Genomic DNA, 24,005 nt, shown 5'->3' on the forward strand with positions numbered 1-24,005 from the left:
CGGAGCACCTGGTGAGATCATCATCAGGGATCACCGCTGTCAATGTTCAGCCCCGTCTTTTGAATTTGCTTCGTCATTCATTCACACTGTTCTCATAACTCTGATTAGCTGTGTCCCCCATCGGGTTAAGGGGTCGCAGGGCACAGGGTTGATTGGCTGTAACGACCCCTGAAGGGAGCAGCCAAAGGGAAGAAGAAGACAAGGCCTCTCATGACCACATTTCAATTATTCATATCTTTTTGGGGAATTAATGACTAATTGTCAGTGCTGTCAATAGCTGTATTTTTCATCGATTATACTGTTGTAGGTGGCACCATCGATGCTGCCGCTGGAGTTTTCTGAAAGAGACTGTCGTCGCTTTCAGCTCTTGCAGAATTCAAGCCGTTGTAGTTCGTAAAAAAGGTCTCCTGGCTGGGCTGTGCAGCTGCCGCAGGGAGTCAGCATAGGAGCCACTGGGTGTGGCGTTGGGGGTGTGGGTGTGTGTGTGTGTGTGTGGGGGGGGGGGGATAAAAAGCATCGCCTTGGAGCCACGGCGTGTTATTATGGAGCGGACAAAATAGTAATAATCAGCGTTAATGACAGCGCCACTTTAGTGCAGTGGAGTAGCGTTGGAAAAGAGAGTGCCAGAGCCGTCGCTTTGTAAAGCGAAGCTCCTCCTGCACGCTGTCTTCCGCCTGACGGGGAGATGAAGGAGGCAATGCAGAGCAAAGCCAAAGACGTTCCTCCTCCTCCTCTTCCTCCTCCCAAGAAAACACACTCCCAAAACTCAACAAGCCGGGAGAAAAACATAAAAGTGCCAGGCAAGATTTTTTGTTTTGTTTGGTTTTTTGTTATTTCGATTGTGTTAATGTGAATTGGTGCCGCCTCAACGCTGGTGGGGGGGTTAGGCGGCCTGAGTATGTAAGGTTATGGCTGCAGTCAGTGTTTGTATCATGGCTTGAAGATGAATATTTCATTTGAAAAGGGTTGTTTTCTCTAAAACTGCTCTGCCCTAAGTTGTGCTCGGGGTTTCTCACCACATAAATAGTGACTTTTGAACTTGCCTAAAGCATGGAATGATAAAAATAATATGTTTCGTTTGAATTTCACGAAATCATTTATTTTGGAGAGGAGCAAAAACACAAAATATGAATCTTTTGCCAAACAATCGCTGCACAAGACTTCTCGAGCTTGAAAGAACACTCCCACTAACCTAACCCTAACCCACAACCTCAGCAAGTAGCTTGGAGTTCTTGACATTAGCATACAAGCTAACATTAGCTCCTAGCCACAGTGGGATGTTTTGCATTTATGTTGTCCTTTTGGTCTTCACCATCTGGTTGCAATTCACAGTCAAAACACAAAGTAGTAGAAGAAGAAACCTGGCAAAACTAACAACAGTGGTGTGCAATTTACTCGACGCACGTTGCGCGTGAACATTCCTCATTTGCTCATCTGTGACGCAGCCGCAACCTCAAACATCAAACGATATGAAATTCTTAAATTCTGCACATATTGTTCATCTTGAACGAGACCTATCTGCATGTTCTTTTTTCTACTTCCTGCTACTGCTTGGCTGTGGTGTGCACGGCACGTTCAATCTGCTAACAGGTTTAGCAGACAGGTTTAGCTTCTTTTTTTGTCTTTGAAAGCGTAAAAATCAATCGCTCCACGATGAGAAACATTAGCCAGGTTGTTCTTAGTTTGAAAGAAATAGACTAAAACGCTGTCAATCTGCAGCAGCCGCCACAGATTAGCCGTTTCTGTAATGACTGTGTCTTTTAATCACCGTGTAATTAAAACCTAATATATTTACACTAAAGGCACAAAAAAACGACCCATTAATTATGAGCCTTGTCGTGAGTGAGAGATCGCAGCCTAATTAGGAGATCTTTATTGGAATAATGGTTCTAAATGTGTATTCTGCTGTGGCGAGGCGGAGCGCTGACGCCGTCCCCTGCCCATATGTCGGCCGCGCCCCGCCGACGCTGGCCAGAAGGTCCTGGGCTGCTGCTCTGATGTCTTCAATCTGCAGGTTGCCACGGCCAGATGGGCCAGCAATTATTCTCACTTCTGTTGGTCACTTCCATTTCATATTACGCAGTCAAAATGTAAATTCAGGCCTGTGACTCCCACCAAGGATATCGTTCCCTCAAGAAGTGATACTTGGTGTCTGGGAGGGGATTTTTTTTTTTCTTTTCTTTTTTTCAAATGCTGCAGATTTTTTTTCGCGAGGATGATGCAATGCATCACAGCAGTGAGCTCTGAACTCAAAAAACATCCTCACAGTGACAAACTGAGGAAACTACTTCATAAAAATGTGAGAAAGAACCACTGTTAAAGGACCTACATTTACTGACGCATCACATTGTTGTGTCTGGATCTCCCTTTTCTCCTCGTCCAATAGGGGAGGAAATGTCGACAAACAAAGATCTCCCCAATACGAAATCTGTCTTTAAGGGGAAAGGGATTTGACTGTCTTACAGTCCTCACAACCTTCACCGCCTTCCTGCTACGAGCGCACCAACCACACCATTTACGCTAATCTAGTAGTAAGAAAAGTGATTTTAAAAAAAATGTAAAAAAGTATAGACCAAGTCGGACTTCATGTGGTTGCAATATTTTCAACTCACTCTGTCCAAAAAAAGTGATGTTTTATGTTGATGATTTTGCAGTTCAGCGCCGCTACATCAGAGGCTGCTGAGGATGTGCAGGGCAGTTTCAGTCAGTTTTAGTGCACCTGCACACATGCAAAATCTACCAAACAGCAGCGACCACTTCCCCCGTCCGGCTGTTGCTCTCGTCTGATTGGTCCAGCCATATTCCAGCATGCTGAGAACTGATGATTGGCACCTGGATTTTTTTTTCAGCACGAATATTGACCAGATCTTGACTCCAGATGTGGGCGACCCAGCTTCCCTGGGAAGCCTTGACCTGTGTGTGGTGATTATCATGTGACAAAGACGGTAACTGATGTCGCAGATGGTGTCCACAACTTCATTAAATGCTGAAGCCTTTTAAAAAGAATGAATGGAATTTTCCCCCTCCAAAAAAATGATAACCTTGAATATGTCTTTTGCTGCATTCTCACTGTTGGGGTCAAGGCAGAATATTGGAATTGTGTAAAACAGGGAATGTTCCTCGGCTGATAGGTCTGAGGCCGAGCGGGAGACGATTCCACGCTGGTTTGCTGCACCAGGTGGCTGCTGCTATCTGAGAAAATTTGTGGGTTTTTTTTTTTGGTTTTTTTTGCCAGGAGGATCCTCCTCCACACGACTGCAGCTGTCTGCCGCTGATGTCCAACTACACCTGAATTCCACCTGCTCATGTAACTTCCATTGTGGAAATGCAGCGAGACAGCCACTGCAGAGGATTTGACTGGTGTCAGACAGGGGAGCTAATGAGACGCTGTCCGTGTGACTTCACGGTAACGAGATTATCAAGTCCTGCGGCAGGGAGGGCCACGGCGTGGCCTGCATCTCTGCCGTTTTCATCCAGACTGTGGCTCACAAAGGGTGAGAAAGGAGAGGAAGCATCGCCGCATCTTCTGTCAGATGATACGATAACGTTACAATTTAGGAGAGCTGAATTTGTTTCCGTAAGGGAAATTACTGAATTTTTGCAAAATTTCAAATATGATTTTGCACTCAAATTGAAGTCTTCATTTGTTTTTTTGTGTTTGTGTTTGTGTTTTTTTTTGTTGTTGTTGTTGGGGTTTTTTTTGCCTGAATAGCGCAACAAGTGTGAGTTTTATCAGGAGCTTGCCACTCTCTTTAAAAGTCTACTGAAGAAGTTTGCAGGAAAAAATAGAAACTCCTGCGACAAAAAATAAAGCCAATGTCCTTGTTTCAATCTTCTTAACTGTGCCTCAGTTGGTAGAGTGGGTTGTCCAATGGTTGAAGAGTAGGCGGTTTGAATCCTGGCTCCAACTGCCCACTTGTTGAAGTGTCCTTGGGCAGGACACTCAACCCTAAATTACTCCCAATGGGCCTGGACACTCGTTGGTGTCTGAGTGTGTACATGAATAAGTGAGGTAGAAACCTTTGTATCGTGCTTTGATGGAAAGCACTAAATAAGTGCAGTCTATTTACCATTTGATAGGTAGTTGTGGTAAGTGGAGTCTGCCGCGCATGTGTCACTTCTAGTTGGCTGCCTGGACTCGCTCCCATCGGTCGCCTCATTCGTTTGGAATATAAAGGAAGCATGTCTTAATATTGGACATAAGCCGTGATTGTCTGTGTATAATTTGAGCTGATGACCTCCCGCCCTCCGTCCAATCTGATCAGAGTCACCAGCCGCTCCGTCGGATCACTCTGCTCCTCAGCAAAGCCACAACCTCCTCCTAGCACGTTTCCTCTTTGAGCGTCTCCAGCAGCAAACTCCACGCCGCCGCTTCCTTTGTGCCACAAAAACAGCGAGAATAAAACATTTCAGCTGTCTCCCCGCAGGTCCATCCTGAACTCAGGTTGTCTATGTTCTGCTTTTATTGTCGTCTTATTCTTCTTCTCCTTCTTCTTCTCCTCCTCCTACTACTGCCTCCATCTCCCTACGTGCATCTTAGCAGCAACTTAATGAGGGATTTCCACCTACACGGCTCCAGGATATGGAAGCGAGACGCAGTCCTGTTTACATTTGTGCTCGCTGTACTCGCAATGGCTCCCCAAACACATCTGCAAGCGTTTTGGCAGCTTGGATGACAATCTGTCCTCATTTGGTGCATTTACAGCTGTTTATCTTTGCCTGCGAGCACAAACTGATTGACATGATCTCATACACACACACACATACACACACACACACACACACACACACACACACACACACACATACGAACACGCACATAAAATAATGTGTGAATGTTGTAAGTTGAAATAATCAGAGGACGCTGTCAAACTAATGCAGAAACTAGCAGTTGCCATGATTGCCACTTTGGTTTCCAGCTGCGTCAAAGACGCAGCGCACACCTCAGTCAGCCAAGCCACTATCAGCAGATAATTGTACCGCTGCCGAGGAGACTTTCAATAACTCCATAGCCTACAAGAACACTCAAGCGTTTTTTGGGTTTTTTTCTAGAGTTACGCTGTTAATGAGGTCTTCAGCATACGACTAAGTTATGTTTTTCTATAGAGGTTACATCAGTTTGGTGCCATTTTTTCATGGCTCCAGTTTTAGCAGGTCTGAGTGCAATCCTTCAAAAGCAGCGACGAGCCAACGAAAAAACAAATTCACGTTAAGGGCACCAGCTGTGAGACGGGTGGCGGTGTGTTGTGTGTGGCTCAGTCCACGACAAACACAATCACTGGCTGCAAATATCTGGCAGCAAAACAACAAGGCTGTGTGTGTGTGTGTGTGTGTGTGTGTGTGTGTGTGTGTGTGTGTGTGTGCGTTTGTGTGTGCATGCACAAATTTGGCTCAAAATAAAATGCATCACTTGTGTGCGTGTGTGTTTGTGTTTGTGTGTGTGTGTGTGTGTGCGTGTGTGTGTGCGTGTGTGTGTGTGTGTGTGTGTGTGTGTGTGTGTGCGTGTGCATGGTAATGAGGAAACATGTCACCCAGTGCACCACGGTGGCTCATTGGTGGGGGGGTTTTTATATGTCTGTTTGTTCTGCGGGACAACAACAGAGCTCGATGACACACAGAAACATACACAGAGAGGTTCAGACAACAAAGCCAATTAGCAAAATCTGCTTTTTAAAGTCACCAGTTCAGTAATTAGCCGTTTGAAAGTGTTTATTTTGCTGTGTCTTTTCAACAGGGGCCACCGATGTTGTTTCAATTTTCTGATCTGTCTTTTTCATCAGCGCAGCCGATTAGCATCAGCATGCAGCAGTTCAGGAGGGAGCACTTTTAGCCCCCTGTTTACAGCCTCCTGCTCAATCCGAGGCTCTGTTGGAACTTCCGCATGTTAGTAAGGGGGACGAAAACAAGGCGGAGCCAACGCCCACAGCTGCACCTCTGGAGCCACAACTGACCCTTTCACCAAGCAGGTGAATGTTGCTCTACACACCTGATACCAGTGTTTTCAACAGTGCAACATCAGTGGAGCCTCTGCAGCGTCCACTGGCACCTGAGGCTCTGCAGGCGAGCTGCTCAAGCACACGCGCACACACACACACACACACACACACACACACACACACACACACACACGCACAAACATGCGAGGATCTTTCCCATAAAGCCCTCCAGCTCAGCCCCCTCCCACCTTCGTTTCATCTCCCCCACTTTTCCTCTCTCCACCAGATGGCTCACCCATCTGCTTCCCCCCGCACCCACCTCCACCCCCCCGCTCTCCAACGCCGCCATCACCGCCGCCGCCGCTGACGCCCGGTGCCTCATGTGGTCGGCATCCAAGTCTCTGTGCAGACAGGCAGGTTCCCCCCGGCTCCCATCCCTGCCTTGGTCTGCAAGGTTTACCTCACCCCCTCTGCCCCCCCCTGCTTTTCTTTTTTTTTTAAGGCGCATCTGTTTGGTCGCCACTTCCTGTGAGCGTGCGCCCACGTTTTGATGCCATTTTCTAACGGCAGCCCTTTTTTCCTCAAGACTGGCTCCTGTTTACTTGTGTTTGAGTGTGTGTCTCTGTCCCTGTGTGTGTAGCTGTAGCTGTGTTTGGGTGCACATCTGTTTCGGTCGCCAGGTTTGCTTCCGTGTTGGCCGCACAGCCTCCATCTGTTGGTCGGTGCGCGTCTCCGCACTGGGAAGAGGGGGCGTCTCTCTGACTGCGGATTTGAAAAGGTGTCGGTGTTTGAGTTTTAACTGCGGCTCATGCGGTCTTAGAATCAGCGTCAGTTTGTGCTCAACGGCTACAAACGTCTTTGTAAGGGCCAGGAAAAAAGATGCCTTTATTTGCTGTGCTCCATAGAATCACTGCTGCACAAAAAAAGAAAAGGAAAACGAGAAGGCAGCCTCCAAATCCTCGTCTTAGCGCCTCGCGCACTTCCTGTTGAAGGCGGCTTTGTTGCTTCTTTATTCCGCCTCGTTGTTCTCTGAGTAAGGCTAAGGCCCGACACGGGGGGTCCGAGAGGCGACGATAAAGGGGCTGGAGAGCTGAAGTTGCTGCTGCTGCTGCTGCTGCTGCTGCTGCTGCTTCTGGCATTTAAACCTGCAGCCACCAGCCAGGGCTGAAAGAGAAATCCTGGTGAACTGGTGTGAACTGGTGTAAACTGGTGTGAACTGGTGTGAACTGGCCGAGTTTGCAGAAATTGTCGAGTCTGCTTCCACTGACGCTGTGCCGAAACCTTTCGCATGTTTAGAAGAAGTTGAGGCAATGTAGGACGGCGGCGCCGACGCCTGGCTGGGGGTGTGGCCACTAACCCGGAGGAGCCACACTTGTGACATCACAAAGGGAGAATGGTTTTTGAAGCAAACGAGGTAAGTGGGTTGAACTTTCTCACTTTGAGGCCGTTCCGCTCTCAGATTATTGTTGTTAGAGCAGAACACTGGTGAAGCAAGTTTTGCATAATTGGGGACCTTTAGAGGGTTTAATATGAATGTCTGCAGTAATCCATTAAAGCACCTGGAAACCTTCATCGCGGTGCACTGGATTAAAATACAAAGCCCGCTAACAGGCTGTTTTATGCAGGAACATGAAACCGACTTATTTTCAAGAAAAATATTCCCAACTCCATCTTGGTCTTCCAAAAAAAAAAGATATATGTATATATATATATATATATATATATATATATATGTATATACACACACATATACATATATATTTAAAATTGTCTCACTAATTGGATTCACCCACTGTGTATTTCAGACCCGTAACAGCACCGGCAGATACAGAATCCAGAATCAGCTTCTTTTTTTTCTTTTCTCCTTTTTTCAAAATTGCAAAATAAAAAGCCCACAAATCCGCACTCCTAAGAGGAGGGACGTTTCCGACGCGGCGCTGCTGCTGTTTTGCAGGCTCACTGTTGGCTCTACCTGCTCCGCCGTGTCTGAGTCACCGTGACCTTGCCTTAGCAGACAGCTAATACCCTGCCGAGAGACATTTGAATGACAGGCGGACACATCAACAGCGCACACACACACGTGCCCACACACACACACGTATTCCGCGGCCACGTGAACGAGGTGGCACCAACGCATGTCGGCACACACGCAACCACCAGGAGGTGCGGGGAAAGGACTGGAGGAAGGGAGGGGGAGATAAACGGCAAAAAGCACGAGGAGGAGAGTGATTGCTTCAGACACATGTGGGAAGAGTCAGTGAGGAGAATGACAGGGGGGTTTGTGGGGGCAGCGAAGGTTAGCTCGTAGCAGGTGAACATCAGAAAGCCATCAGAAAGTGGCGTCCGGCTGACAGCCGGGCTGGACTGTCGGGCGACGTGACGGGCAGACCGAACGACGGGCTGATATTTCACCCTGCAAACCAGCGCCTCCTGAGTCGGGAAAAAAATAATGATTTTTTTTTTTTTTCAAATGAAAAACAAACAGAATTTTGACATTTCAAAAACAATAGGAGAAGAAGCGGCGTCTACCCAGCCAACCTTCCTCGGCTCAAAGAGAGCAGGCCTCAGATGTGGAGACAGTGATATTTGGTTAAGGGATGGAGGAGCCGTGTGATCACAGTCTTCAGAGGAAATGAGAGACTGGGGAGGGGGGGCGCGGATGGGGGCGGCGAGGCGGCAGGACGCTTCAAGGATGTTCGGCTTGTTTAAATATTCACAAAAGGAGAGGAAACAATGTGAAACACACAGCGAAGGTGAGAATCGGATCCCTGCAGTCAATCAGACATTTGCAGTTATTTCTTCTGCATTCTTTGTTTTAACTGAGTGCAAACTGAGTTCCGCTGACCTGACACCCGCGACTTTTGCCGCTGATTTTAAGGTCAGGGTTGTTTTTTTAGAAGCCAAAATGAAACAATGAGTGTTGTTGATGCGATGAGCTCCTGTGGCCTCGGCCCCTTTGTGCCTTCTGCTCATGAAACACTGCGATGCCGAACGTGTGAAGTCTATCGCAAGTCTTCAGCTTCATCCAGTGCAGTGAGGGGGGGCAGTGTGGTTCGCAGTGCATGCTAAGGCGCTAACTAGCTGGGTGTCTCGAAGATATCAAGAACAGTTTTTCTTTCGTAAGGTTGTCGGTTCTGCTCCGTCAATCGCGGCGACAGTGAGTGTTTTTGCGAAATATCAGCCAGCTCTTCCAGCGAACAGTCGGCAGCAGGTGAGGCCTCAGGTGGGGAATGGGGCAGCCTGCAGAGGACACAGGCAGGTCAGCGACAGCGTGTCAAGCGCTGGGTCAACTGTGTTCGATCGGAAGGCCGTCTGCGCCGTGCAATTCCCCCGCCCCTCCCCCGCCATCGCTCCCATGACGGACATCTGTCCTTCAAGTCACGCGGAAAATAAGGCCTTGATGCCATCCGATGGTGCGCCGGCAGGACGCACATATGCTCCCTGCACATGCTCGCAGTGGCTCGGCCCCCACCAGATCCGAAGGAAGCGCAGAAAGCACCGCGGGGTGAGGACAAGTGTGCAAAATGCGCCTCACATGCTTAAAGAGCGTCGTGACACTCGACAGCCGCCACCGACTTCTGGCAGGGTGGAACGCAGCGAGGAGGAGTCGAGGCCACCGGGGGTTGTGGAGCAGCGACCTTCTGCTCTCCGACGTCGTAGGCTGCTTTAACCCTTTGCCAGGTTCCCGCACGCTGCGCTCTCACCTCCTCCTCCTCAGCAGCTCCTCTCCCTCCTCTGCCTCTCTGCCGTAAATCCTCCAGAGAGCCCATCACAACCAATTAGGCGAGATGAAAGCCTCGCGCTCGAGCCGGGCCCCGCCAGATCACAGGCGGAGAGCAGAGACGAGCATGACTCAGGTGAAAAGAGAAACAAACAAACAAATTAAATTCAAGGCTGCAAAATGACTGCGGCGGCGTTCAGCAGCCCGGCGCCGTCCGAACGGCACGTTCCTGCACCCCTAACAGCAAATGTTCCTTGTGTGAGAGGTTGTGTGAGGATGCAGTGCACTATTTACACAACAGCTGCATCACATACTTTTGTAATGGTGACACTTTTGTATAAAATGTCACCAGGTATCCTTGCGCCTTCTGTGACGTTTTATTAGCATTAGCGTGCAGCATGCTAGCACGTGCACAGATCAAGCAGCGATGCAAAAAAATTCACTGATTCACAACTTTTAAATAGGAGAAGAAGCTTTTAAAAACCCAACAACTAGGTTCTCATGTTTGTGGGGCATGCAGTGATTTGGCAATATTACTGGTTTGCATGCTAACGTGTGTGTGAGTGTGCACTGACAGAGGTTTCAGTCTCCCTGCAAACTGGACGGACAGTGCCAATGTAAGAGTAGAGAGATATTGTTAGCACGGCGGCTAACACTACTAGCCAACACAAGGGCAAATTAGCTGGAACTAGCAACACATTTTATCCAGGCATTAGCATGATAATGATTTTTGTGCAATAAATTGTTGGAAGTGCTTCTGAGGGCAGGTGATGAGATGTGGAGTCGACTTGCAGCTCTATCGGAAGAGTCTCTTTATTCTTCCTAATTCAGCAGAGACATTGCATAAAATACCCAGCGAGAGGCCAAAGGTTGGGATAACAGACAAGACTGTAAATCTATTTATTCCTTTTTCCAGCTAATGACAAGGGCGATGAAAAAAGAAAGGTGCGTATAAAAGGGGCAAGAGGAGAAGCATCTCCTCGTTCATGGGGGAAAAAGCACCTTAATGTTTTATGTGGTGGGACGGCGGCGCCGCGCTTTACTGTGAGTGGAGACGTCGTATAAATACACCTGAGCGGTTTTTACAAGGTTGTGCACAACAACGCGCAGCAGTCGGCACAACGGCAAATATCCACAACAAGCGTCGGCAAGCCAAAGACCCTCCCCGAGCAATAAGAGGCGCTCACTACTGAATAGTCAGATGAAGGGTATTGTTGTAACAAGCACTTCGGGGATTACAGGCAAAGGCGAGGCAAAGACTCGGCTTACTCTGATATGTTTTAACAAGAGGGAAGAAAAAAGGGGCGGGGGTGGGGGGAACCCAGCAGAGGAAACGGAGGAGGAAGCAGATGGGGCGAGGAGGAAGCAACGCAAAGATGCAGAATCTCAACATCTGGCAGAGACAGCGGCGTGCTGTCCTCCCAAGGCAGCAGCCCACAATTAGACACCGTCAGATACCACAAATACTGAGGATAAAAACACGTTGAGAGAGACAAAATGCCGTTTGAAGTTTTCTTTTGTTTTGACAAGATGTAATGCCGCTGCTGCGCTGGAGTTCTGTCCAATTTTAGGCATTTTCCTCCAGCAGCTGCCCGACTCTGCTCGGATTTTAGGCCGTAACCATGGGGTGGTAGAACCTGGTACCGAGTAGTATTTGAGTACCTACAAGCCCAGCGAGTAGAGTCAAGCTAACAGAGCGTAGGCCACTGATCGGACAGAAACCTGGTAACAGTCTTTTGTGTTTGTTGAGGTATAAAAGGAAAACAGTGAGCAAACGAAGGGGAGCTGAGGAGACATTCCTGTGCTTGGTGATACAGGAAAACGTCCAGAGGGAACACGACAGAGTGAGCCACATCTACCAAGAGATCTCCGCCACTCTTGGCCACTCTTAGATCCAAGCAGAAATTAAAACAGTGCTGACAGAAGCTGAAAAAACTAAAAAATGAATACCGTAATATGAAAATGACACCATGACTTGATGATGTCTTTGGGCCCACCTTGCTATGAAGACTCCGTCCTTGTTGAGGTGGAACTGGAATGCTCAAACTCACAGCAAATCGAGTCAATTCGAGTCGAGCAGCGCTGAAACTATGCCGTGGGAAAAGCACCATTTGTTCTGCCGAATCCTCAGGTGGAGCCGGTGGCAGAGCTGAACAGCCAAAAGAGTTTGTTTTTACTTTCACTGCAGACACTTCTGAACTCAGCCAAGCTGTGATTAATGGAATCTGTTCTGCTCCCACTGCTAAACCAGCACCGACGACTCTGCTGAACCATCACACCGGGACAGTGCGCGGATGTTAGCCACTATCCACGTGCACTTCCCTTCCGGTCACGTGTCTAAATACACACACGCTGGACCAGGGCCATTTCTAGCTTCGTGGGGGCCCTTGGCAAGATGCTGTTTGGGGCCTCTAGTTTGTCCAACAAAAAATTAAAGATGTGGTGATGCTGTTAATTTTGAACAGCAGCATGCAGTGGCAGGCAGAACAATTAAATACTCTTCCACTAGATGGCAACAGGTAGTGAATTAACCTGTGTATCCACCAGCTGCGGCTCAAACAGCAGAGTAAGTGATGCTTCGAGTGAGACAGCGGCAGTTATACACGGTGGATAAATATTTATAAAGAAAAACTACTCAATCAGAACCCGCTGGTCCTGACGAACATTCCGATCCAGAAAGTCGGGTTCAGTTTCTGTACGTTGTCATACTACAGTTTCTAGGTGCGCTCGATTTGTGTACCCAGCTGTCCAAGAATAACATTGTGATTTAGTATTTCTTCCGCACGTTATCACTATTTTGTGGCCACAAATAAGTATTTCGTGGGAACAAATTAGTATTTTGTGCACACGTTATATATTTTTTTCCCAATGTCATGTCTGGAGCTGTAGTTATCTGACGCTAGCTAGCTGGCTAGCAGGACAAAAAAAACAAACCGGGGGGGGACAGTTTCACCTCCACCTCTCCAGCAATCCCACATCACCAACAAATAACTTACTTTTATCCTTTGCCCATTTTTCTTCATTACTTTTCTTTTTCTTCCGTTTTTCCGCATCGCTGGGATAACTCCTTTTTGATGCCATTATGGTGTTTGTTTGTTTTTTGTTTTTAATCCTCTTGCTAACAGGAACAAATGGTAGCTGTCAATCATTCCCATTATACCTGTCGGCGTCGCCAGCCCACTACGTCACTGACTGTGTGACATTGCAGTCCAACGACCTGATAATGCAAAAAAAAAAAAAAAAAAAAAAAACAGCCACAGCTTATTATTGCAGTTTATTTTATTTATAGCCAACGTTTATTTTTAAGCATATAAGGGGTATAACAAACACATGAGAATGTACATTTTAATTCTCCTCAGAAGAGGCTGAACATGCGGCTTTGTGGAAACCAGGGTGGTTTATTTGTGCAAGATACATGATTTCATACATGAAGAGAAAAGTGAAATGAATGTGAAATGAATGTTCATGATAAAAAAAAAAAAGAATGTTGGTTTTGATATCACAAAAAGTGGTGTGCCAAAGGTAAAACATTATTTGCACATTTATGTTGTTTCAGTGAATTTGAAAAAAACTATTTTGTCACCATTTTGGCTTTTAGGGAGGGCATGAAAACTTTTCTTCCTCCAAGGTGGGGCGTGACAGAGAAAGTTTGAGAACCACTGCCCTAATGCCATGCAAGTCTATGGGGTCAAAAGTCAACTTTGTCCTAGAGACATGGGAGCACTTGCAGGTTCATTGGGATCCCTCAAGACACAGCCACGTCAAATTTGGGGCTTCTAGCCTCAAATTTGGGGGGGAGGGGGGGGGGGGCATGAAAAAATTTCTTCCTCCAAGATGGGGCGTGACAGAGAAAGTTTGAGAACCACTGGCCTATAGCAAGAAACGGCTGAGGCGGTCTGAAGAGGACCGTTTCTGCCTGTTGCTGGCTGAAAAGTGGCTGCAGAAATGTGCACACTTACTTGGATGTTTAGCTGTTTAATTGAACCGGTTGGCCTGGGAAGGCCTGTGCATTGTCTCAGCCAGTGGGATGATCTCACCAACCCTGAGTCCTCACCACTCTCTGAGGCTTTGGGTTTTGCAGTGGTACATGATAGAAGCACAAATTATCAGTTCTCTTACCTCTGACCACTTTCATAAATGGAAACGTGTTGTAAATCACAATAGTAATTCCCAGGCGAAATGATCTACATCAAACGGCTCCTTTCAAGTAAGAAAGCAAAGAGAGAGGAAATCAATAGCATTTACGAACTGAAAGAAATTACAGATCTTATCAGTAAAGTATTATTAATCAGTAGGTATTGTGAAATAAAATAATTTTACTCTCATAAGTGAATGTTGTTTCTAAATGTAAAAATCTCTGTGCACCATCTTTCAGCTGAGCCCGTTTGGTGTCTTCAGCCAGACTGCTTACTCGTTCTAGACGGCCATGAGGTGCAGTCGTGGGAGGGGGAAGGGGATGGGGGGGTGGGGAGGCAGCGAAGGTTGGCTTGTAGCAGGTGAACATCAGAAAGCGTTTAGCGGCCAAAGAGCCGCATATTTCCCTCAGGTCGCGGCAGAGACCACAGCAGGGCGGTAAATATTGGACTCATCTGTCAGCCAGGGACAGGATGCCAAACACACGTTAAGTGATGTGTGAAATCTAAAAAAAGAGAGAAGCGGGTGTGACACGATCGGCATATTGACTCACCCTGCGACCGTATCAGCGCCTGTTTCGGCTGCTGTCAGGTGGCCAAAACCTTAATGACTTGCTTGTTTGAATTCCTGAATAGCTTTTGATGGATGTTATAACCTGACAGTGAAATACACTGGTAAGAACCGAAGAATAGTTGCTCCCACCCGACAAGAAAAAAAATCAAAATTGGAGGAAGATGCCTCATGCTGTAAACAAACCATAAAACCAACTCGCTAATTGCCAGTTGGTTTCTGCAAAACTGCTGTTTGAGTTACGGTGGATGGTCTCTCACTGGTAAAACACACACACACACAAACATATGCACGTGTGGCTAGCCTCATCCTCAGACCTGCTAATTAGTGCTCCGTCAGCTTGAGGGGAAGAACTCATCAGTGGAATCACCTGCTGAGTAGGAACCTGCAGATTTTTGCCTCCTACTGTCAACAGAAGCTCTTCTGCTACCAGTCAAACGAGCTGCATCCAGAACACATTTCAAGGGCTGAATTTACACCGAGTAGTTCAGGTGACCCGATGTCTTGTTGTTGTTGTTCCTGCCCAGCCCCCTACCCCCTCCTTCCTTTGACTCTCAAGCACTGCGACCAGGATGTTGAAATAAACGGAACAAGAATCAGATATCTGCTGATGCATCTGCAGGCTCAGCAGGACAGTTAGACGTCATTGAGAATTTCAATGACATATTCATTCATTCATATACATATGCTTCCTCTGGCACTCAGGGTCATGGGGGTCTGCTGGAGCCTTTCCCAGCTGTCATGGACAAGTAGCCACTTTACCACAAGGCCACAATGAAAGACAAACAACTACTCACTCTCTCACTCTCTCTCTCTCTCTCTCTCTCTCTCTCTCTCTCTCTCTTTATCTATCTATCTATCTATCTATCTATCTATCTATCTATCTCACACACACACACACAGACACACACGTATAATTAAGTTTTCCCAATTTGCCCTAAATGCTCGTTCTTGGACTGTGAGAGGAAGCTGGAGAACCCATGCAGAACATGCAACTTGCACCCACAGGGGAAACATGCAGACTCCACACAGAAAGGACGCAGCAGCCCCAGGGATCAAACACAACCTCCTCAATGTGAGATGTGAGTGCATCACCGTGTTGCCCTTGATGATATATCAGTATTACTAGACTGTGTAAGGACTTTTTCCCCAAAGCAGTTTCCCTACTGACCCCTGGCCCCTGTTAATCCCGCAGCCCCGACACATTACTGAACATGTCACCTTCCATAGCATCTAAAACCTGTTTGTATGTTCATATCACCTCATATCTGTGCATTCGTTCTATATCATTCATATTCATGTGTCATAACCTGTAATGTATTTATAGTATATTTATAGCAATCCATATTCTGTATATCATAATCTATAGAAAAATCTGTATGCTATTATCAATAGAAATACCTGTATAATCTGCAGCCAATAATTTATAGATAACCATCTTGCATATAGTTCATACTGCAATATATATATATATATATATATATATATATATATATATATATATACATATATACATATATACATATATATATAAATAGTCATTCATTCATTCATCTTCCATACCCGCTTATTCCAAGCTCAGGGTGACGGGGGTCTGCTGGAGCCTCTCCCAGCTTGTCCAGGGTGACACCCTGGACAAGTCGCCAGTTCATCGCAGGGCCACATCGAGACAAGCAAGCATTCACACTCACATGCACGCCTACAGACAATTTAGAATGTTCAATTGAACTGTGGGAGGAAGCCGGAGAACCCATAGAGAACCCACGCAGACACAGGGAGAACATGCAAACTCCACACAGAAAGGTCCCAGGCCCGGGCCCCGGAATCGAACCCACGACCTTCTTGCTGTGAGGCGGCTAACCACTGCGCCACCGTGTCGCTATATATATATACACACTTATATCTATATACTCTGGACAAACTGTGAATTTGCACGACAACTTATTGCAATTAAGGTTAGATGCCAAACAGCATTTTGTGACTCTGTACCTGTACATGTGACAAGTGTAATGAAAATAAAGCTGCTGCTAGAAAGCAAACAGGCTCCATCTGTAATTTTCTGTCCTGGTGAAAATGCTTTGCTTATCATCAGAATCGTGGGGAACGCTTTATGAATACCTCTCAAGGCTTCAGTTGCACCTTGCAATACAATGCAGTTTGCAAGTATTTGAAGACATGAAAAGACATAAAGGAGAAACATCTGAAGGTACAAAGAGTATAAAATAGCTGTAGAATGACCTGCAGGTTGCTCTCGTCTGCGTCCATTGCAAACATGCTGTGCCTTTGTTGTACTTTGGCTGGTTTCCTTTTCTGCGTTTACAGCCGAGCCGCGAGTACACACACAGACTCGTTCAGATTTAAAAAGGTGTAAATGCAAACACCAGGCATGGGCTGGTTTTACAAGGAGTTGTGAGGAGGCAGACAGAATCCAGCCAAACACAAGTTTTCCTCAGTCAGGGAAGGAGTTGTCGTCCGGTGAGGAGCCGTGACGACGTTAGTGCTGCCGACAAGACCACTCAGGTCTTAATAGGTTTTGAGGGGATAGTAATCTTTACAGGGAATGAAATGAGTTAACCAATAGCTCACCGGGACTTGCAAAAGAAGCTCCTTCTCCCTGAGCCGCTCCACCGAGGAGACACAGGTGCAGCTTGTGAAATTAATTATGAAGCAGGTTTGATTGCATTAATAGGGTGGCTTCACTGCTGGAGCCTCGATCAACACTCAAAAGAAAATGTCCCTGTTTTTTGGTTTGTTTTGCTTTTTAAAAAAAAAATCGACAACATGAAGCTGTCTGTTTCCTAACAAGAAAGTGAGCGGTTTGCATGCAAATGTTGTCAGCAGGAGCTTTTTGTGTTTTCAGCAGGTTTACTGCAGGTGGGCTGTGATTCGCTAGACCTAAAATTATAATTTTATGCTCTTTGTAAATTACAAATGATTGTTCCAATATGGTTTAAGAATAAAAAAGTTACATAATTTGCCTCTTTATGAAGCAGCAAACGTGGGCGGAGGTGACGTGACCTCTGATGAAGAGGATTCGTCATCGTTTTTACCACCTCCAGCTTCAAACTGAGCCATTTAAAAAAGAAAAAAGAAGAAAATTCAGCAAACACCTAGGAGGCTGACAGGTGTGGGAGGAGTTTACCTTGTCCTGCAACCAGCACAGCGTGAAGCTGCTGTGTTTGAGAGGTAGCCTTTAAAAAACATCAGCCAGAGGCCTTTGTGGAAACACACTGGACTCAAAAGTCAAGTTGCACGAGAAATTCACATGTAAATGTGCATTTTCCTGCCCCACCACGCATGCATCTCTTTTCTTCTAACGGCTACGGATGAACTGATGCAAGTCAAACTGTGGGTTTGTAAGAATTTTTCTCCAGACGCAACGAAAATTCAATCCGCCAACAACAGAGAGGGCTCACATCCTCTCCGCGCCGCTGCACTCCTCCGTCTTTCGCCGCGCAAAGGACACTTGAAATGCATCCGCATCACTTCCATTCAGGCGCCCACTGCTCTTTGCATTGCATTGTGGGATTTGCTCACTTGGACATGCGGCGCTGTGGAGTGATTTGTGGCTCCTTTGAAAACAGCTGAGTCTCCCGCCAGACACAACTCTTTATGTCATGTCTGTGTGCTGGTTTGACCAGAGCCCCTTTTTTTACTGCAAGATTAAGTGTAAACCGCTCTTGGCCAAAGCAGCGAGCTCGTTTTGCAGCTTTTACAAGATGCCCCTCTGACAATGTTTTAGTGGCCGGTTTACTTCCCAGAAACCCAGGGTATAAAACCTTTTGTATAGCTGCAAACAGACTAGATGGACAGCTCAAAGAGGCCTAGTCCTTACTTCTCAAAAAAAAAAAGACCCCCCAAAAGTTAGAAAATATAGCAAATACGCCAGGAAGTTTTGAGAAAATATGTAGCTAATGACACTCAAGACGCTTTGAATATTTCTGTTTGAAGGAATGGAGAGCCAATGCAGAGTCAGGGGATGAAAGGCTGTGGTAAATATGCCACACGGCGCAGCCGCTTCAGTGAGCCAGGAGGAGCGCAAGCGGATCATGTTCAACACCGAGGACTTTTTACTTTTGCTCCCTGCATTTGTTCACAAATATCTGTGCTTCCTGATCCTTACTTTGGAAAAATATGATTGTTACATTTGTGTTTAAAAGATACAAAGGTAAAATTAGGTATAGAAGTGTAAACCTCCTATGATGGCTCACACACAACTACTGCTGATTACAGTTTGGTTGTCTTTCAGTTAAAAAAGAGAAAAAAAAAACTAATTGAGAGTACCAAAGCTGTTCAAACTTACTCATGCCAGACCTCTGGTCAGTTCAGTCCACATAATTATGTCAGAACCTTTTTATTTTTGCAAAATTAATTATTGTTTCATTAGTGGAAAAAAAAAAACTTCTTACTTAAGTACATTTCCAAACCTATTATTTCTACTCGAGTAAAGGAATTGAAACCGTTCTTTTAGAACAGTATATTTTTACACAAGTGTCCATAATTTACTTGAGTACAGAATGTGAGTCCTTTTGCCACCTCTGCATGTACGTGAGTTACTCTCTGAAAGTGACTTTGTGGCAAGGAGAAAAAAAATGATGAAACTGCTTGGATGTAAACACTTTCAAGGTAAATCAGGCAGGCTCAAGCAAAAAAAAAAATAATAATCCTCCCGTGACAGGTGGAATAACAATCAATAGGTCACAAAGGCTGAAGAGCCGGCACATCCATCCAAGTAGAACGTATCAAGGCCTGGGTCTCTGCCGGTGGCGACGAGGCTGCGGCGAGGCCTTGGAGAGGCGGCGGCGAAGGAAGGAGCGCGCGCCGCCATTCCACTGAATCATCGTCGCCATCAACGTAATGAGAGCCGATCGCTTCTGTGTGCAGAGACGCCAGGAGAGTGGACGGGATGGAGAGAGCGGGGAGGGGTAATGGGCAAAGTAACGAGGCGGTGGGTGGACGACGCCGAGCAGCCAGGCGGAGAGAGGGGGAGAGAGAGAGAGAGAGAGAGAGAGAGAGAGAGAGCGGGCAGATAGAGCGAGCGGGCGTGCGAGGATAAGGAAATGCTGCTGATCGGTCAGAGAGTGAACTGGAGGAGAAAAGAGGCCACCGGACAGGAAGGAATGGATGGAGGAGGGGCTGGGTGGGGGGCGGTCTGCAGGATTAAGAATCAGCAACTGGGCGAACGCACATTCATACAGAAATATTTATTTATTTCATCACAACACATGAGAACATCAGAGGAAGAGAGACTCAAAAGGAGTCCACTCAAGATTTTTGGCACTGAAACGGTCAAGAAGAGATTTACAAAACAAAAACAGGGGACAGAGAGATGACAGGATGCCAAGATGGTGAGAAAAAAAGAGGAAAAAAGAGGCGTCTGGTCCAAAAACAATCTATAATTTTCCTTTAATGCCGACCCGACACAATATTTAACGGCAGGGACAACCAATTTTAAAATGTTGTCCGCAGCAGGAGGGCATTTCTTTTCCCCTCTCTTGTGTACTTAATTAAATTGCCTTTTCAGTGATTTAGTCCATTAGCTTCTCATTCTCGGAACGCCTTCAACTCGGCCGCGTCCCGCAGCGGTGACAACCTGGGCTATTGTTTGTGATCAAAAAAGCTGAACCTCCAAGAGGCCATTACTCATTCCTGGCACCGGTCTCGGCTCCAGAAGTAGGAAGTCGTAAATTATTTCCTCCCCCCACTCGCACGCAATCTCACTGCCAAAAGCGTCTTGTCAATCACTGCGGGAGTCAACTCCCGACCCTGCGGCCGCCGGTTCTGTCACGTCCGGCCCGCCCGATCATCTATCAGCGGGCGATGGTCCCCAGTGCGGACGGGCACCCTACGTTATTAGCCCCGCGCCTTGGGGGCTGCTCGGCTGACTTACAATGGCCGAGTAGGGTGAGGATCCGGGAGGCTGAAGGGGCCCAGGGCCCGGGTAACGAGCTGTGGGGTGGGTAATTAATGCCTCCGGGGGGAGGCGGCATTGATCAGGGCGCCATCAGGCCAGAGGGAGGCGGGCGAAAGGCGGAGGAGGAAGTCAAACTGTAGCAGAGAGAGGGGTTGAAGGATGGATGGGCAGAAGGAGGTTGAGTTGGAAAGGAGGAAGTCTTGAAGCCCAACAGACTGAAGTGGTTCCCCTGGAGATGAGTCTTCCTCTGGGGCTGGATGCTCTGTCAAAAGCCCGCCACTCCGACTGACGCTTCAAACCTATACGGGAAAATAAAAAATCCCACGGCACCCTTTCACGCTTCTGTCGGAATTGCAGAGCAGAGAGACATGGGTGCTGGGGAGGGGGGAGCTCGATGCGGAATCCGTAGCTGCGGGTCAGCGGGAGGCTGCGCACACTGTACTTGTCAATGATTTATTCCAGCGGCAACCTCCGGCGGAATCATCTCACAGCTCGCGCATCAAGAGGAAAATGAGATTAAAGCGGTGGCGGCGGTGGCGGTGGCGGTGGCGGCGGCGATGGCAAGGTCGGCCGGGAGGAGACAACACAAGCAGCCGTAATGACGCGTCACCTAAATAAATGTAAGTGATCACGCAACCTGAACTAAACTGCCGGTAAAATAGCAAGGACCCCGGGACGAAAAGCCAATTGTCACTGCGGAACAGCAGCAGAATTCACTTTTATCCCCACAACCCTCCCCCAGGGACTTTAGTCATTTCAGAGGACGCAGAGCGATATAAGCGACAAAAAAAAGAGAAGAAAAAAAGAAAAGAAAAAGAAAGGAGGAAGGAGAAAGAAAGCCAGGAGCCACCCGGGAGTAAGCAGAGTGACCGTGGCAGCCACCATCGCTCTCGCTGCCGCGTCTTTAGCTTCAGTCTCCCTGACCCTGTCTCTGTTTGCCTGCGAGGCTCGGCCCGCCGCCGCTGACGATAAAGCAAACAGACAGGCTCCATTTATACAGTCAGGTGTCATGACAAGGGATAAACAGCCCATCGCTACAGACGTCTCCAGGCACTGGCCGCACTCACAGACAGGGGGGGGGAGGGCGCAAGGGAGGGAAGGACGGACGGAGGGAGGGGGTGCCATCAGCACCCTCGTCCTCATCATCGCAGCCAATCTTCATTAAGGGGAGCGGCGGTGGTGGCGACATTGGCACCAGATGCTTAAAGGTGCAATGCTCAGGAAACATACGCTGCCCTCTGTAGGAGCAGCTGACTTCGTGCCACACTGGGTGGTCTTTTGAACCTGAAGATGAGGGTTTCATTTCATTTCAAAATCATTTTTCTATTTCACTGACTTGTAACAGGGAGAGCTGAACCTCTGCCACGGGCACTATGCGCTTGACTGGCTCAGTGTAGGAGGGTATGTATATATTAATTTAGTGGCCTCACAGCCAACACCTTACGCACCGACATGAACAGAAGTGTGACGAAATGGCCATTTGAAATGGCAGAGGGAGCAAGAGAGACCAAAGAAGAGTGTAGGAGGAGGATAAGAAGACAACCTGAAGAAGAGATACGTTTATAGCATGGATGTATTACAAGAACTGGATACCAGACTTACAATATGGCAGTGCAAGAATTTTCTTTTTGACCACTCGAGGTACTCCAGCCCAAAATCCAATGCGGCCCAAAAAGCATTTTTCCCAATCGACCGCAATACAAAAATAAACACCTCTAAGACAGCTGACCTGAAATACGGTTCATAAAAATACTTGTAGATTTTTGAGTCATGTATTAAGGCCATAAAATCCTCAGAAAATAATTTGTTCTCAGCGTGACATCATGTACAAAAGGTGCCGGGCAGGCGACTAAAGACATATAGTCTGATACTTGGCCAAGTGACATTTCCAACATTAAAAGTCAATTAACCAAGGCTGTAATCTCATGGTAGGAAAAAATACAAAGTGTTGCACAGACAAACTCGCCAAGAAGCTGCAAATCAACATGATGTGCAGGTCTTTGGACTGCCAAAGACACAGGAAGGTGCAGTTCAAGAATCAAACTCAGAACCTCCTTGCTGCGAGGCCACAGTGCAAAACACTGCACCGGCCAAGCCCCAGGAAATGATGAGAAAAAATTGCGGAAGGAGGAGAGGATGAGAGAAGAGACCAGGACCACAAACGCAATTATCTTCACGCCAGCTTTGTTGTTTGGCAGAACTGCCGGGCATTTGAGGACCTGAGCGCGCCAATGATGTGACACCCGGAGAGCCTCTGGGTGTGGACAAGAGGCTACAGGCAGGGAGTCATTATCCCAGGCTGATAAACTCTCATTTATTTTTTTCATTGCGGCATCATCAGGAATAAACAATAAGGGAAAGATTGTCAGTCGCGTCCCCACCCACCCTCCACCCCTCCCAAAAAAAAAAGCAAATCGGTGCATTTGTGTGTGAGCTGTTTGTCCTTTAAGGGGTCTGAATGACGCATTAAATCACAGCCAATCATAGCGTTCGTCCCCTTAAAAAAAATGAAATTGTCCAGATCTTACGTGTCTGGGAGTGGAAACACATATGACCACCTGACAGATGGCATAATGTGGACACGGGTTATTTTCTGACAGTGTGATAAAAAAAAAATGATGCTGGAACCTTTTAATGCCACCAGCTGGTCTCCCATTTTTTTTATTTTTTTTTATTAGGCAGGAAAAGGAAAATATATATTTTGGTCCTGCCACCCGGCAAAGTGTCACCAGCCTGCCCTTACTGAAAAACTTTGGAAAACATAAACAGTGTATATATATTCTGAAACCAACACTGCAGAGCTGCTACGCTGCTTCATTTCAAATACAGAAACACGGGAGGACACCCGCAATTTCCATGCTAGACAGAGACGAGCGTCCACGCCGGTGACACGTTGCCAACAGTCGGCTGGCCTGGAGCTGAGGTCAGGCAAACAGACAGGGACTATACCAAAAACAACACACACACACACACACACACACACACACACACACACACACACACACACACTCAAAAACCCACCCAGCTGTGGGAGACGTGACTTCTTCCATAGGCCCAATGCAACTGCAGACCGAGTCGCAATTTAAAGCTGTGCATGATGTCGCCGAGCCAGAAAAAGTCAAGAGTGGTTCGATGCTTCACAACAACCTGCTGCCGCCAGCCAGGCGCTGGCAGGGCGCCGAGCCCACAAAATGTTTGTGACGCCTCCAGACACTAAAAAGCATGCGAGGTGCTGTCAGTGTATAAAGGGGAAATCACACAGACACAGAGATGATATCCCAACATCAGAGTGTCTGCGGAGTGCTTGTATGGGCCGCCAGACTAATTAGGGAGGGATCGGCTACAGTGGAGCCGCTACGTGCTAGCGGCTAAATAATTATGAGCAACAGCGGGTACATCATACAGTTCCTGTGCAGTTCAGCCAGAAGTCAGATTTAATTTTCCATTGGCCATATTTTTTGTCGCTCAAAGCTCTTGCTAGTTATTTTACTCACTGACTGGATGGAAAAAGTCATCGTGATGAGGCCCGCTAAGCCCAGATGTTAGTTTCGTGGTCAGCGCAAATCAGTTTCTACCTTGGTTTTGACACCAGAGGATTTCATATTTGGATGTGTGGGCAGTACCAGAGGTGGGCAGTGACTGGAGCGAGTGCAGTGTGTGCACCAACACTCGCCAACACGCAGGTAGGCTGACAACAGCTGGGTAATGAAAAGTAGCCACGCCCACTCAT

At 47.2% G+C, this 24,005-nt stretch overlaps 1 long non-coding RNA gene across 1 annotated transcript; it reads left to right on the forward strand.

Annotated features, from left to right (window-relative positions):
• Positions 1-13,050: 13,050 nt before the first annotated feature.
• LOC142884201 (uncharacterized) lies at positions 13,051-13,319 on the forward strand. Its single transcript, XR_012926135.1, has 2 exons — positions 13,051-13,165; positions 13,256-13,319. It is a non-coding gene; the product is annotated as an uncharacterized LOC142884201 (long non-coding RNA).
• Positions 13,320-24,005: the final 10,686 nt, after the last annotated feature.

The sequence above is a fragment of the Nelusetta ayraudi genome, unplaced genomic scaffold, assembly GCF_046127955.1.
Source record: "Nelusetta ayraudi isolate G7.1 ecotype Tasmania unplaced genomic scaffold, CSIRO-AGI_Nayr_v1 ptg000011l, whole genome shotgun sequence".
Lineage (NCBI taxonomy): Eukaryota > Metazoa > Chordata > Actinopteri > Tetraodontiformes > Monacanthidae > Nelusetta > Nelusetta ayraudi.